Below are 9,694 nucleotides of genomic sequence, written 5' to 3' on the forward strand. Positions count from 1 at the left end.
AAGATATAAGTGAAGCACATAGAGTATTCTAATAAATTCCAATTCATGTGTGTCTCTCTGAAAAGGTGTGTAAAGCAAGGATTATTGTGGTAAACTAAAAAGCAAAGACTTAAATCATACAAGACGCTCCAATCAAAACACATATCATGTGGCGAATAAAACTATAGCTCTAAGTAAAGTTACCGATGAACGAAGACAAAAGAGGGGATGCCTTCCGGGGCATCCCCAAGCTTAGGCTTTTTGGTGTCCTTGTATTTTACCTTGGGGTTCCATGGGCATCCCCAAGCTTAGGCTATTTCCACTCCTTGTTCCATAATCCATCGAATCTTTACCCAAAACTTGAAAACTTCACAACACAAAACTTAAAAGAAAATCTTCGTGAGCGCCGTTAGTAAAAGAAAACAAACCACCACTTCAAGGTACTGTAATGAACTCATTATTTATTTATATTTGTGTTAAACCTACTGTATTCCAACTTCTCTATGGTTTACAAACTCTTTTACTAGCCATAGATTCATCAAAATAAGCAAACAACACACGAAAAACAGAATCTGTCAAAAACAGAACAGTCTGTAGTAATCTGTAGGTTTCGAATACTTCTGGAACCCCCAAAAAATAAAATAAATTGCTGGACGTGAGGAATTTATCTATTAATAATATGCAAAAATAATTAACTAAATAGCACTCTCCAGTAAAAAAATGGAAGCAATTCTCGTGAGCGCTAAAGTTTCTGTTTTTTACAGTAAGATCAAAAAGACTTTCCCCAAGTCTTCCCAATGGTTCTACTTGGCACAAACACTAATTAAACACAAAAAACACAACCAAAACAGAGGCTAGATAAATTATTTATTACTAAACAGGAACAAAAAGCAAAGAACAAAAATAAAATTGGGTTGCCTCCCAACAAGCGCTATCGTTTAACGCCCCTAGCTAGGCATAAAAGCGAAGATAGATCTAGGTATTGCCATATTTGGTAGGAAATCCATAAGTGGCTCTCATAATAGATTCATATGGTAATTTAACTTTCTTTATAGGGAAGTGTTCCATGCCTTTCCTTAATGGAAATTTAAATCTAATATTCCCTTCCTTCATATCAATAATTGCACCAATCGTTCTAAGGAAAGGTCTACCAAGAATAATAGAACATGAAGGATTGCAATCTATATCAAGAAAAATGAATTCTACGGGCACATAATTCCTATTGGTAACAATAAGAACATCATTAATCTTTTCCATAGGTTTCTTAATAGTGGAATCCGCAAGGTGCAAGTTTAGAGAACAATCATCAAATTCACGGAAACCTAGCAAATCACACAAAGTTTTTGGAATCATGGAAACACTAGCACCCAGATCACACAAAGCATAGCATTCATGATCTTTAATTTTAATTTTAATTGTAGGTTACCACTCATCATAAAATTTTCTAGGTATAGAAACTTCCAACTCAAGCTTTTCTTCATAAGATTGCATCAAAGCATCAACCATATGTTTAGTAAAAGCTTTATTTTGACTATAAGCATGAGGAGAATTTAGCACGGATTGCAACAAGGAAATACAATCTAGCAAATAGAAATTATCATAATTAAATTCCTTGAAATCCAAGATAGTGGGTTCATTGCTATTTAAAGTTTTGACCTCTTCAATCCCACTTTTATCAATTTTTGCATCAAGATCTAAAAACTCCGAATTTTTGGGACGCCTTCTAACTAAAGTTGACTCATCTCCAGTCCCATAATTATCAAGATTCATATTGCAAAACAAAAATTTAATAGGGGACACATTAATAACTTTTAGATCTTCATCTTTATTATCATGAAAATTAGAAGAACACGCTTTTACAGAACAATCTTTCTTAGCACGCATCCTAGCGGTTCTTTCTTTGCACTCATCAATGGAAATTCTCATGGCTTTGAGAGACTCATTGATATCATGCTTAGGTGGAATAGATCTAAGTTTCAATGAATCAACATCAAAAGAAATTATGTCCACGTTCCTAGCAAACTCATCAATCTTAAGCAATTTTTCTTCAATCAAAGCATTGAAACTCTTTTGCGAACTAATAAATTCTTTAATATTAGATTCAAAATCAGAGGACATCTTATTATAATTTCCATAAGAATTGTTGTATGAATCACCATAATTATTAGAGGAATTACTAGGAAATGGCCTAGAATTAAAATTACCTCTATACGCGTTGTTACCAAAATTGTTCCTACCAACGAAATTCACATCCATAGGTTCATTATTATTCTCAGTCAAAGTAGACAAAGGCATATCATTAGGATCAGTAGGAGCACTCTTATTAGCAAACAATTCCATAAGTTCATCCATCTTTCCACTCAAAACATTAATCTCTTCAATTGCATGCACTTTTTTACTAGTGGATCTTTCAGTGTGCCATTGAGAATAATTAACCATAATATTATCTAGGAGTTTGGTAGCTTCTCCTAAAGTGATTTCCATAAAAGTGCCTCCCGCGGCCGAATCTAAAAGATTTCTAGAAGCAAAATTCAATCCGGCATAATTTTTTTATAATCATCCATAAATTCAAACCATGTGATGGGCAATTACGTATCATTGATTTCATCATCACCCAAGCTTGTGCAACATGTTCATGATCAAGTTGCTTAAAATTCATAATATCGTTTCTAAGAGAGATGATCTTAGCAGGAGCAAAATACTTAGAGATAAAAGCATCTTTGCACTTATTCCATGAATCAATACTATTTTTAGGCAAAGACGAAAACCAAGCTTTAGCACGATCTCTAAGCGAAAACGGAAATAGCTTAAGCTTAATAATATCATTATCCACATCTTTCTTCTTTTGTATATCACACAAATCAACAAAGTTGTTTAGATGGGTAGCGACATCTTCACTAGGATGGCCAGAAAACGGATCTATCATGACAAGATTCAGCAAAGCAGTATTAATTTCACAAGATTCAGCATCGGTAAGAGGAGAAATCGGAGTGCTAATAAAATCATTATTGTTGGTATTGGCAAAGTCACACAATTTAGTATTATCTTGATATCGTGACAAACAAGCAATCCAACACACAAGCAAAACAAGAAACATGCAAAAAAGCAAATAGAAAAAGAGGAGGGGAACGGAAAAAGAGGGAAAAAGGAAAAGAGGGCGAATAAAACGGCAAGGGTGAAGTGGGGGAGAGAAAAACGAGAGGCAAATGGCAAATAATGTAATGCGAAGGATAAGAGTTGTGATGGGTACTTGGTATGTCTTGACTTGGCGTAGATCTCCCCGGAAACGGCGCCAGAAATCCTTCTTGCTACCTCTTGAGCATTACGTTGGTTTTCCCTTGAAGAGGAAAGGGTGATGCAGTAGAGCAGCGTAAGTATTTCCCTCAGTTTTTGAGAACCAAGGTATCAATCCATTAGGAGACCACGTGCAAGTCACCTCGTACCTACACACACAAATAAGAACGTCACAACCAATGCGATAAAGGGGTTGTCAATCCCTTCACGGCCACTTGCAAAAGTGAGATCTGATAGAGATGATAATAATAAGATAAATATGTTTGGTATTTTTATGATATAGATTGAAAATAAAAGATAGCAAAATAAAGTAGCCTGGAAACTTATATGATGGAAAATAGACCCGGGGGCCATAGGTTTCACTAGTGGCTTCTCTCAAGATAGCATAAGTATTATGGTGGGTGAACAATTTAATGTCGAGCAATTGATAGAAAAGCGAATAATTATGAGAATATCTAGGCATGATCATGTATATAGGCATCACGTCCGAGACAAGTAGACTGAAACGATTCTGCATCAACTACTATTACTCCACACATCGACCGCTATCCAACATGCATCTAGAGTATTAAGTTCATAAGAACAGAGTAACGCCTTAAGCAAGATGACATGATGTAGAGGGATAAACTCATGCAATATGATATAAACCCCATCTTTTTATCCTCGATGGCAACAATACAATACGTGTCGGTTCCCTTTCTATCACTGGGATCGAGCACCGCAAGATTGAACCCAGAGCTAAGCACTTCTCCCATTGCAAGAAAGATCAATCTAGTAGGCCAAACCAAACTGATAAATTGAAGAGATTTGCAAAGATAAATCAATCATGCATAAAAGAATTCAGAGAAGATTCATATATTGTTCATAGATAGACTTGATCATAAACCCACAATTCATCGGATCTCGACAAACACACCTCAAAAGAAGATTACATTGAATAGATCTCCAAGAGAGTCAAGGAGAACTTTGTATTGAGATCCAAAGAGAGAGAACAAGCCATCTAGCTACTAGCTATGGACCCGAAGGTCTGAAGTAAACTACTCACACATCATCAGAGGGGCCATGGAGTTGATGTAGAGGCCCTCCATGATCAATGCCCCCTCCGGCGGAGCTCTGGAAAAGGCCCCAAGATGGGATCTCTTGGGTACAAAAGGTTGCAGCGGTGGAATTAGGTTTTCGTGGTGCTCCTGGATCTTTGTGGGGTATATGGATATATATAGGAGGAAGAAGTAGGTGGGTGGAGCAATGAGGGGCCCACGTGGGTGGAGGGCGCACCCAGGGGGGTGGGCGCGCCCCCTGCCTCGTGGCCTCCTCGATCGACTCTTGACATCCACTCCAAGTCTCCTGGATCATGTTTGTTCCAAAAATAACGCTCCCGAATGTTTCATTCCATTTGGACTCCGTTTGGTATTCCTTTTCGGCGAAACTCTAAAATAGGCAGAAAAACAACAATTTGGGTTGGGCCTCCGGTTAATAGGTTAGTCCCAAAAATAATATAAAAGTGTAAAAATAAGCCCATTAACATAAAAAATAGATAATATAATAGCATGGAGCAATCAAAAATTATAGATACGTTGGAGACGTATCAGCGAGCAATAATAACAAACCTCGGATGACAACACTTTCTCAAAACAATCATGATATGATATAACAAGATGGTATCTCGCTAGCCCTTTCTGAGACTGCAAAACATAAATGCAGAGCACCTTTAAAGATCCAGGACTGACTAGACATTGTAATTCATGGTAAAAGATATCCAGTCACAGTCATACTTAATGTAAGCTAACAGTAATGGATGAAAATGACAGAGGTGCTCTCCAACTGGTGCTTTTTGATAAGAAGATGATGACTCAACATAAAAGTAAATAGATAAGCCCTTCGCAGAGGGAAGCAGGGATTTGTAGAGGTGCCAGAGCTCGATTTTGAAATAGAGATTAATAATATTTTGAGCGGTATACTTTTATTGTCAACATAACAACCGAGAGATCTCGATATCTTCCATGCTACACACATTATAGGCGGTTCCCAAGCAGAATGGTAAAGTTTATACTCCCCCACCGGGTGCCTCCAACTAACAACAGTCCTGGGGAGTTTTGTTTGCAATTATTTTGGTTTGATTTGAGCATATGACTGGGCATCCCGGTGACCAGCCATTTTCTCGTGAATGAGGAGCGGAGTCCACTCCTCTTGAGAATAACCCGCCTAGCATGGAGGATACAGACAACCCTAGTTGATACATGAGCTATTTGAGCATACAAAACAGAATGTTTATTTGAAGGTTTAGAGTTTGGCACATACAAATTTACTTGGAACGGCAGGCAGATACCGTATTTAGATAGGTATGGTGGACTCATATGGAATAACTTTGAGGTTTATGGAATTGGATGCACAAGCAGTATTCCCGCTTAGTACAAGTGAAGGCTAGAAAAAGACTGGGAAGCGACCAACTAGAGAGCGACAACAATCATGAACATGCATTAAAATTAATCAACACCGAATGCAAGCATGAGTAGGATATAATGCACCATGAACATAAATATCGTAGAGGCTATGTTGATTTTGTTTCAACTACATGCGTGAACATGTGCCAAGTCAAGCCACTCGAATCGTTCAAAGGAGGATACCACCCCATCATACCACATCACAACCATTTTAATAGTGTAAGTGCATCTAGTGCCCCTTAGTGATTTTGGTGTATTGAAGACTTATAGGTTAAGGGACTAATGTGTTTATGAGTGTACAAAGGTCTATCAGGCTACGAGGAGTTTGATAGTTACAGAGAAAGTCGAACCCTAAAAATGAAGTTCTTCATCTGAAGACTTTGGTATTCTGAAGACTTTCTGAAGACTTTGAAAGTGAAGAAATTGGTGTGACCTTGAAGACTTGGTATTCATTCGAGGAACATGAAGCGTGAAGACTTTTGTTTTCGTAGTTTCATTTTCTCTTTCTTGAGTCATAGGAAACAACATACTGTTAAAGGGGGTCGAGGAAATACTAAGGAAAAATTTCCAAGTGATGCTCAACTCAAAATCCTACACCTACCAATCCCTTCGAGTGAAGCCATTGGAAATCTCATATAGTCCAGTCATATTCTTCAGCGACAGAGGCGAAGTTCTTCTGGTCTCTGAGGAATTTGTTCTGACTGAGGAGTTAGTAATTTGCCAGCGCAGATTTCCTACACAGCGAGGAACATGATAGCCTTGAGGATTTTGCTACTCAAAATTCCGACCGTTGCTGTGCTATGCGCCAGCTGTCCCAAAATATCTATCCATCTAATGGTCATATCATTGAAGGGCATTTATGTCTTATCATGTCGGGTTGCTCCCTAGGCTATAAATAGCCGCCCCCTACAACCACTAGCTGGTTGGCTGCTCTGAGAGAAACTGACACTTGTCATTTGAGAGCAACCCATCCTCTGAGGACTTTGAGCGAAAATCATCAAGTGAGGAAAAACCCAAAACCCAAACACCTACAAACCCCAAGTAATTGAGCATCATGAAAGTGCGTTATATCGACTAGAGGGGGGGGTGAATAGGCGATTTTTATGAAATTCTTCACTCGGGAATTTGCCGGTGAGGAAATTCCTTAGCGAAGAACTACTAGCAGCGGAATAAGTACTCAAAAGTAAACATGACAGAATACAAGCATGGTCATCATGATGAAATGAAGACAGGCACAGAGTACAGGAGGCGTGAGCACAGGATAACACAGAATGAAGACAAATAGACTGAAGAAATTGAACTGAGGAAATTGAGAAAGTCTTCAGTCAAAGTCTTCAAGCACAGATATGAACAAGCACACAACACATTTATGAGGAAATGAAAGAGTTGAGGAAATAGAACCAGTAAGCTTGGTGAAGAAAATGATTTGGTAGACCAGTTCCAACTGATGTCTCAGTTGTACGTCTATTTGGAGCAGCTGAGTATTTAAACTCGAGGACACACAGTCCTGGACACCCAGTCCTGAACACGCAGCTCAGGACACCCAGTCCTCACCGTATTCTCCTTGAGCTAAGCTCACACAGACCTCACCCAATCACTCGTGGTAAGTCTTCAGGAGACTTCCAAACCTTCTCAAACTTGGTCACTCGACGATCCACAATTCCTCTTGGATGCTCTAGACCATGACGCCTAACCGTCTGGAAGAAGCACATTCTTCAAAGGTAACAAGCGTCGGATCCACGCAGGATCAATCTCTTAAGTGATGCTCAATTACTTGGGGCGTTTGTAGGTGTTTGGGTTTTGGTTTGGGTTTTTCCTCACTTGATGATTTTCGCTCAAAGTCCTCGGAGGATGGGTTGCTCTCAAATGACAAGTGTCAGTTTTTCTCGGAGCAGCCAACCAACTAGTGGTTGTAGGGGGCGGCTATTTATAGCCTAGGGAGTAGCCCGACATGATAAGACATAAATGCCCTTCAATGATATGACCGTTAGGTGGATAGATATTTTGGGACAGCTGGCGCATAGCACAGCAACGGTCGGAATTTTGAGTAGCAAAATCCTCAGGGCTATCATGTTCCTCACTGTGTAGGCAATCCGCACTGTCGAATTCCTAACTCCTCAGTCAGGACAAATTCCTTAGAGACCAGAAGAACTTCGTCTCTGTCACTGAAGAAATTGACTGAACTGTATGAGATTTCCAATGGCTTCACTCGAAGGGATTGGTAGGTGTAGGATTTTGAGTTGAGCATCACTTGGAAATTTTTCCTTAGTATTTCCTCGACCCCCTTTAACAGTACGGTGTTTCCTATGACTCAAAAAGAGAAAATGAAACTACGAAAACAAAAGTCTTCGCGCTTCATGTTCCTCGAACGAATACCAAGTCTTCAAGGTCACACCAATTTCTTCACTTTCAAAGTCTTCAGAAAGTCTTCAGTGATCCAAAGTCTTCAGTCAAAGAACTTCATTTTTATGGGTCGACTTTCTCTGTAAATATCAAGCTCCTCATAGACTTATAGACCTGTGTACACTCACAAACACATTAGTCCCTTAACCTATAAGTCTTCAATACACCAAAATCACTAAGGGACACTAGATGCACTTACAATCTCCCCCTTTTTGGTGATTGATGATAATATAGGTTAAGTTTTCAACGGGGATAAACATATGAAGTGTAACTACTGATATTGAGGAATTTGATTGCAAGATATAGAAGAACTCCTCCTGAAGATGTGCATAGTGAGGAATTTGATTTTGAAGCAATGCACAGAGTTGAATCATGGAGATCTCCCCCTATATCTTGTAATTCATACACACATTTGACATATCACAATGAAGAATTTGCAATGCATGATGAAATATGGTGACTGATGTAATTCAGCATGCGTGCATTAGCATATATGAGAAATAAGCATGCAAAAAATCATATCAAAAGTATCAGAGCACCATCGGGTTTAAGTTTACAACTCAATCCAATAAAGTCTCAGAAGAACGAGAGTTGTAACTTAACAAAAAAACACCCATATAGAAAGACCCGCTTGAAGACTAACTCAAAATTGTCCCCCTTTGTCATCAAATGACCAAAAGGATCGAATATGAGGACTAACGCCCCTGAAGAATATCAAGTTGATGAAGGAGCGCCAGCGTTGTTGGGGTCGTTTGTTGTAGTAGGGCCTGCCGTAGTGTCGTCCAAGTCTTCATGTTCATCAGTGTCGCGCGATGAAGAATATGAGCTGGCCACCAGAGAAGGAACCTTGACCTTCTTGAATTTCTTCGGTGGAGGTGCAGACCAGTCAAAATCTTCATTGAGACCCATTTTCTTCAGATCTTCTTCACCATACAGATGTGACAGGATTGCCCAGGTCCGACCGAAGACTTGATGGAGGTAGTAGTGGTTTTTCTTCACTGCATTGTGTGTGGCAGTCATGTTGTGAAGAAGTGAACCAAACTGACGCTTAACCCATTTGTGATTTCGATCCACCTTCTGGTGAAGACTAAGCAGAAGTTCATGGTCAGTCATCACACACGGAGCAGTGGCTTGAGGAGTGGACTTGGGTGCATTGGCAGAGTCATGTGTGGTAGATTCATCATTGGTGGAATAAGATGCAGTTTTGCGAAACTGACCATCCAATGGACGAATGCCTTCATCTATTACAGCTGGTGCCTTGCCCTTTCCATCAACTGAGGAATATGTCTGCTTGAGGACTTCAATTGGGGGCAAGTAGGTGAGGTGATTCTGGAATTCAGCTTTGTAGTTAGGTGAAGACCTTGTCCTGAGGAATCTCATAATCCAAGGTGCATAAGGCTTCAGCTCAAATGGAGACAGTGCAACATTTGCCATAGTCCTCATGAAGAAATCGTGATACCAGATTCTTCATGATGCCAACAATTTCCTCATCAGATGAGTCGTGGCCTTTGATAGGACTGATTGTCCTCGTAAGAATACGATAGACAGTTCTGGGCACATACAACAATTCCTTCACG

This window comes from Triticum dicoccoides, chromosome 2A (genome assembly GCF_002162155.2).
Source record: "Triticum dicoccoides isolate Atlit2015 ecotype Zavitan chromosome 2A, WEW_v2.0, whole genome shotgun sequence".
NCBI classification, from domain to species: domain Eukaryota; kingdom Viridiplantae; phylum Streptophyta; class Magnoliopsida; order Poales; family Poaceae; genus Triticum; species Triticum dicoccoides.